Source organism: Zalophus californianus, chromosome 9 (genome assembly GCF_009762305.2).
Source record: "Zalophus californianus isolate mZalCal1 chromosome 9, mZalCal1.pri.v2, whole genome shotgun sequence".
Taxonomy (NCBI): Eukaryota; Metazoa; Chordata; class Mammalia; order Carnivora; family Otariidae; genus Zalophus; species Zalophus californianus.
In genome coordinates, this window is record NC_045603.1 from 94,741,476 (window position 1) to 94,749,255 (window position 7,780).

General features: G+C 35.2%; 1 pseudogene; it reads left to right on the forward strand.

Moving 5' to 3' along the window:
• Positions 1-2,698: 2,698 nt before the first annotated feature.
• Positions 2,699-2,865, forward strand: LOC113923184 (annotated as a pseudogene).
• Positions 2,866-7,780: the final 4,915 nt, after the last annotated feature.

Consider the following 7,780-nt stretch of genomic DNA (forward strand, 5'->3'; position numbering starts at 1 on the left):
GATATTCAATTTGTAGGTAAACAATTCCGGAGGCAACCCCAGATGGCTTCACTGCTGAAGTCAACTAACTACTTAGGGAATAAAGAATATATATGGGTGACAAAAAAAACACATGAAAATATGGTTTGAATTATTTATTCATTAGGCTAATACTAATTAAAACCACATTTAATTACACAACACCCTAATGAAAATGACAGTATTATATATGGTAAGGATGCAAACAATTGGAACTTTCCTGCTGATGGGAATGCAAAATGATACAACCACCTTGCAAAAGCAGCTGGTAGTTCACCCACCGATAAGGAAATTAGGATCCAGGAGTTTGACCTTGCCAGAGAGCACATAGCTAACTCAAACTCAGATCTGATTCAAGATACTAATTGCTTTCCAGTATACCACACTGTAAAAAGTAAGGTATCAAGAAGAAATGCATACACAATTCAGAGAGAAGAGTAATTTTACTTACTGGTGACATTAGTTTCCAGACAAAATGTGCAAGTGAGTGATTGAAGTTTGCAGGGTTACTTCCTTATGCTGTGTGAGTTGCAGAAACAGAATATAGAGAGGTTTGCTTCTTAATCTTCATTAGAAGAACTGATATTCTATTACTCCACCAAACTGTGCTTATAACGTGGCTGACTCCATGTGAAAGTGTTGGAGGGTCCAATGTACCTCATTCTGGTACACCCAATATTTCAGCCTTATTGCAGTCAGAAGCTGGAATAGAGGGATGGCCCATAAATGGGCAAAAGTATTCTGAAATGAGAGAGGAATACTCTAGGTCTTTCAGGGGCCTGGGTCTTTATAAGAAAAAAATATTGTCTTTGTCATCTGTTGTTGTTCCTATTATGCGGTGGTCACCGAAGCAATTTTCTTCTCACAAAATGAGTGCATGGATTTGGAACAGTCAGAAGCAGCCATCTACCTTCTGTTATGCTTGCACAGTATCTATATTTTCCATTTTCCAACATTTGACATGAAATAGGAGCATATAAATGATGTAAAGTATACATTTACGAATGCAGATATAGTAGAAAACTTTGATCCACAGTTAGAATGGTATGTCTTTTCTTTCCTTCTAGAAACTATCTCTTTGTGCCCTAGGCTATCCCAGAGAGTAACTTATAAAGAAGACAGCCATGACCTTGGAAAGTCTCTCTCTCTTCACAGACTCATTTTCTGAGTTTATGTCCTTTGGAGGTATGTGTGTTGTCTATATGTGTGTGGACACATACATGTATATATGTACGTGGGCATGTTTTTCCTCTATACTTTCAGGAGTACAAATCCCTATCTGTGATTATATAACTTACTAGTATCTATTCTAGAGTCTTACACTTTGAGGAAGGGTGGTGTGTTATTTTCCCATGTCCAGGAATTCCTGGTTCCTTTATGGGACAGTCCAATCGAAGTGTAATAGAATTCCTGACTTTGAATGAAGTTCTGTATAAAAGGAACATACTCTATGAGTAAAAATCTTTTTATGTTTCTGAATTAAATAACAATCTTGTTAATATTATTTTATTTTGTGAATAACAAAAAGTATAAATTTAACTTCATCTAACTGATCCTAGTTAACTGAACATAATAATTAAAAAATTGTAAAATAATGGAATCTCAGTTACCGATATTTTATTAAACACAGATGCATGAATGAAACATAAACTAAGAGTCTCCTAGGTTAACTATGTTTATTTCTTAATTTCTTTGAGGATTATTCCTGTAGCTCAAAGATAAGTTCTGAGCAAAGTCTGATTTGTACCTTGGGTGCAGGTGTGATATCTATGATATTATTACCAATGTTGTTTTATATGTTTGTTCCACAAGCACTGTGTTTATTTCTTGCAAAATGGGCATCTTGAGGAAGGAGTCCTCCCCCCATCAATTGAGGTGTTTATGCAGTGGCTGAACTTAGTCAGTATAAAATGTTTGATATTCATCTTGGACTTTAGTTTCTACCAAACGTCTGCACATCTATTATCTTTCTTTATCTTTCTAAATATGTTGGAAAGAAAACACAGTCAGTTTTTTTGGGAGGGGAATTTATGAGAGTCCATTTATTTGTTTATTTGAATATAGGTGACACACAATTATTAATTTCAGGTGTATGGTAAGTATAGTGGTTCAACCCTTCTATACTTTGTGTTCTGCTCAGCTCAAGTGTAGCTACCATGGCAGCCAGTTTTATTACCTACTCTCTGCCTTTTCCAAGTGGGGAGACTGATGCTGTCGTTGATTTAGTCACATGAAATAACATGTGAAAGGGAGTTAAATTCATGGTTTCTGACTGTACTTTCTGTTTTTCTCCATTCTGATTTAAATTTCACCCTTAGTTTTTATTTCCTTAGTTTCCTACCCTTCTGAGAATGTGAGGAAAGCTTAATCACCTTACCCAGAGATGTGAGCACCTAAACATAAGCTGTGGCACTCACTTCAGGGTTTCCCCAAATGGCCTTATTTGTCAGAAGATAACCTGAAGGAAGGACTAGGACCTCTAGACCCTGAAACTCATACTTGGACCTTCTGTATATCCGTGGAACCCAAATTAAGATTTCTTACGTCAGAAGATGCATCACCTGTGAGTAAACCAATAGAGGATAACTGAATACACCTTTTACAATGTTCTGAAATTTTTGTAAGTCTATAGAAAGGCTGAGAGTGAACAAACACAGTTAAGGTAGAGACACTCAGAGGAAGCTTTGCCCAGTGGCAGTATCGTAGCCAATGTGGTTTATCCAAGGCGCGATTACTGCTATTGAGACACTAACAGGGAGCGCCAAAGTTCCACAGGCTAAGCCTTCTCAGCTCTTTTCCTGTGCTTCTATAATAGCTCTGGGCGGTATTTCTGAAAATGTGGTCACTAGCTATGTATATTCTACAGTTCTCTTCTAAGAAGATTGTAAGGTATTTTCTCCCCTAAATGTGATTGTTAATTTGTGCTGAACAGACATTTCACGTTCACTCCATCACCTGGCTACTTTTTAATATATATATGTATATATATATATACATAATATATATATATATAATATATATATGTATATATATGTATGTGTGTGTGTGTATAGATATCTATATCTATATATATGCATATATATATCTATATATACATGCATATATTATATATATGTATATATATATATTTTATGTATATGTGTATATATATATGTATATATATATATATTTTTTTTAAGAGAGAGAGAGCATGTGGATGAGTGGGCACGGGGGAAAGAGCAGAGGGGGCGAGAGAGAGAGGATCTTAAGCAGCCTCAATGCCCAGTGTGGATCCCTAGATGAGGATTGATCTCAGGACCCTGATCACGACCTGAGACAAAATCAAGAGTCCAGCGCTTATCAGGCTGAGCAACCCCGGAACCCCAATATATTAATTTTTATATAAATCCTTTACTTTGTGTGTAAACAAATTAGGATTTAGAAATTAATCCTATAAACAAAAAATTCAATTTTATTTTTTTAAATCTAAAATATAAAGGAAACATAAGATTATATTAGTTTCACATGTACCACATAAGGATTCACTCTGTATGTATTGAGAAATGATCACAATTAGTCTGGTTAACATCCTTACCATACATGCAATTTTTTATTGGAGTGAAACGGAGGTTAATTCAGATTGTACAGATTTCTTCTTTCCGGATTCGAGGTTTGCTTTGTCTCATTGATGATTTTCAAGTTCATATTTTTATAGCTATTTCAGAGCTGTTGAAAGCCAATATATGGATAATGCACTCGTACAGAAAACTGAGTTATTCTTAATGTTTATCAATCAGTCTTTGAGAGGATATTAAAAGATTACCCTTAAAGTAGAATGTTAACATATGTAAACTTTTTGTAGAAATAATGGTATATATTCCTATATTCATTACAAGACATAATGATAAGGATTATGAAACATTTCATTCAGTTCTTTGTTTACTTTTTTAAAGATTTTATTTATTTATTTTGACAGAGAAAGAGAGAGACAGAAAGAGAGGGAACACAAGCAGGGAGAGTGGGAGAGGGAGAAGCAGGCCTCCCGCTGAGCAGGGAGCCAGACGTAGTGCTCAATCCCAGGACCCTGGGATCATGACCCGAGCTGAAGGCAGACGCTTAACGACTGAACCACCCAGGCGCCCCTCATTCAGTTCTGTGGAAGCTAGTATGAGTTAAAATGTAATATAAGTTGGAATTAACTGAGCTTCGATTTAGTTCATATAGAGTTTTTCTTTTACCTCAACCTCAGGGATGATGCTGTATTTTGATTTTGTTAGCGGTATAATGATTTTTCTCAAAGAGACTGAAACTAAATTTCTATGAAATCATCTATATGAGACATATACTTATCTGTGATAAAGTTATATATTTTAAAGATAAGTATTTTCTAATTGCTTCATATTTGACTTTATATTGGCTGAACTGTGGAAATTCTAATTGTGGATGAATAACATGAGTTAAATGAAATTCTAACCTCATTTGAATTGGTGTGTCTGACTTTAACATGACGACCACTACAGGGATCTGACTCAGCTTACAATGTATACTATCCAAAGCACTCAAATATTCTTAAGCATTAAGATTTGGCCAACAACTACTGGCTAGACAAATACTGTGTGAGGTAGAACACAGAAAATATACATCACTAGTTCTTTTTCGTCTTCCATCTTAACAAGCTTGGAGCCCCTTGTCCTGCACAATTTCCTACTGTCTTCAAAGTTCTTCAGTTCACTTGAAAAATGATAGCATTTATCTTTACAACATGACTCTTGAGTTTTATATATTTTGTTATTGTTTTCTTGAAAACAAAAGATATGCCCCAGAGACCACTCAGTGTTGTCCCTGAGAGGCGCCTCAGGGCTGAGAGATTGAGTTCTAGTCATTCTAAGAACTTTTATTTTATGAGACAGATGGGCTTCATATCTGCTCTCTGAAAAGAGCCATGGCCTGGGAAGAGGGTCACATTACTTATATACAACCAAAAATCTCTAGGAAAAACTTCTAACAAGATTGGTATTTTCTCTCACCACCCCTACTGAGAAGGACTTACAGTGAAAAGTGACTTCTCTGTTTTCTCCAGATGAGAAAAATATGTAGGTTCAGAGCTCTCTTAAGGTAGTACTTGACTATGTTCCAATATTAAAGGGCATAATAATGATTAGAGAATATGATAAAGGCCATCTCTGGTGTTTTTTGTAGAAAAATATTATTTTGAGAGATAGTGTTGTAAATTAATACCATTCTTTCAGAGCAATCTAAGCTGTGGGTAAGTTGATTTTTTTTTGATTAAATAAGAATAAAAATGGGACTCTCCTGTTAGATTAGTCTATAAGAAAATTTAAATTAGGCAGGATAGCAGGAGATTGAAGGAAACGGAAGAAATCTGTTGGTCTCAGTCTTCAATTCATAGCTGCATACTTGTGTTAGGTGGAAGCTCTTTGAAAGTCATGTTTTTCAATGTGGACTTGTCTCTTTGTGTTATGTTGTCTAGGAAAGATTCTGTGCTTGGATTGTTTTATGCTCCTGGAAAACTTTGCTCTGCATCATTAGCTTGGGGGAAACAACATGGGACAGAAAAAAGGCACAATTTTAATTTTAATATGTTAGTTAATGTTCAGGAGTAAGGACTGTTTTCGTTCCTGTGCTTTTTAGGGAACTCTTCTCTGCATATGGTTTACACACTTACACCTCATTTGTGGAAATACATTAATTTATGACAAGACATCTTACTAGCCTTTGATAACACAACAGCAAGGAATGCAAAGCTTTGTCTTCAAAGAACTCAGTGTAATGGGGAGAACATGAAATTAGAGGCTATATTGTGGGTGATAAGGCAAAGATAATGGAGAGCTTTTCTAAGGACTGAGAAGAGGGTTGACTAAATGCAGGTTCTAGAATAGTGTGACAGGTCAGGAAGACTTCATTTATTAGTGTTGATCTTAAAATTGCTTTTTGCCTATCGGAGGAAAGTGAAGAGAATATGTAATAAAATTCTAGTTTGCTCCCATTAGTTTTCCAAAGTATTCCTTTGTTTTTTATTTGGATTCAGTTAACCAACATATAATACATGATTGGTTTTTCATGTAGTGTTCATTGATTCATTAGTTGCATATAACACCTGCTGCTCATCACATCACGTTCCCTCCTTAAAGACCATCACCCAGTTACCCCATCCCCAGTCCTATCTCCCTTTCCACAGCCCTCAGTTTGTTTCCTAGAGTCAAGAGTCTCATGGTTTTCTAATGGCCCTAATTATCATAAAGACTGCTTCACTATCCCATTCATTGAGACTCATTAATATGGAATTTGTTTCGCTTTTGAAAGCTACTTAACTGTAAAGCCAAATGATCAGATTTTAAAACATCACTGGATTGCTAAGCAAAGGATGAATACAAGTGCAGAGATTCAGGGATCATGAAGAGTAATTCAGGGGCACAGTTTCTTTTCTGAATCTTTTCTATGTTGCAGTCCTAAATTTTAACATTAACAGCTCTATAGCTGGCTGTTAGCAGTCACTTCAAACTCCAAAGGTCTTATAGGGTTCAATATCTTTTGCAAAACAGTATAATTACCCACTGAACTTTTCTATTGCTTTTCATGGAAGTCCACATAATAGGACCGCAGAAATTGGATTTAAAATGTCATTTATTTTGCTCCTTTATATCCCATAACTAATCAGACATAAAATGTAGTCTGAATAGTTATTCCTCCATAAATATCTGTGTTTCTTCCCATTTATTCATTTATAATTCTTTCTTAGGTAAATCAGAGTCTTACTCTTTGCATGAGAAGCATTTTTGAACAGTTTATTTTTTAATCTAACTGAAGAATATCCTTACTATCCTTCTGTGGAAAGTCTGTGATGAAACTTCCCTAAATAGATGGTTTAATTCTTATTGGTATTGTGTTTTGACTATGAAGTGATAAAATGATAAAAGCAGTATTTCAGTTTTTACTATGTGATACAAATCCTTTTTCATACTTTAATGTATGAATTCTTTAATATTTGTGACAACATAGAATGCTGCTCATGGATACACGATAAAGTCTCAATTAATTAATTTTGTTCTAGAATAGTTTTTCTTGTGTTTAGTACTACATCTCCTTCTTTCTGCTGTATAAAAAGGTAAGTACCTTTTGCCTTCTACTGGAAGCTTTCAAATTATTGATGATGAATGCTTATGTCTTTATTTTTTTAACTTTTAATTTTTTTACTGAAATACAGCCAACACACTATTTCCCATTACTCTCAGGTGAACAACGTAGTGATTTGACAACTCTATGATCATGCTACGCTCGCCACAAGTATAGCCGCCATCTGTCGCCATATAAGGCTATTAATATACCACTGACCCTAATTCCTGTCCTGTGTCTTTCATCCCTTATTCTTTCCATAACTGGAAGCCAGTTCTTCCCACTCCCCTTCACCCATTTCGCCCCTCCCCTTCACTCCTTCCCCTCTGGCAGATATCTCTGTGTTCCCTGAATTTATGGGTGTGTTCAGTTTTTGTTTATTTGTAGTTTTTAAAAATAATTCTCATACAAGGAATTCATTTCATATTTGTCTTTCTCTGTCTGACTTATTCTACTTAGCATAACATCCTCTATGTATATTGTCACAAAAGGCAAGATCTCATTCTTTTTTTATGGATGAACAATATTCAAGGGAATACTTGTGCACTGTTGGTAGGAATGTGAATTGGTGCAACCAGTGTGAAAACAGTTCCAAGATTTCTTGTAAAATTAAAAAAAAATATATATATCATATAATCCAGTATCCAAT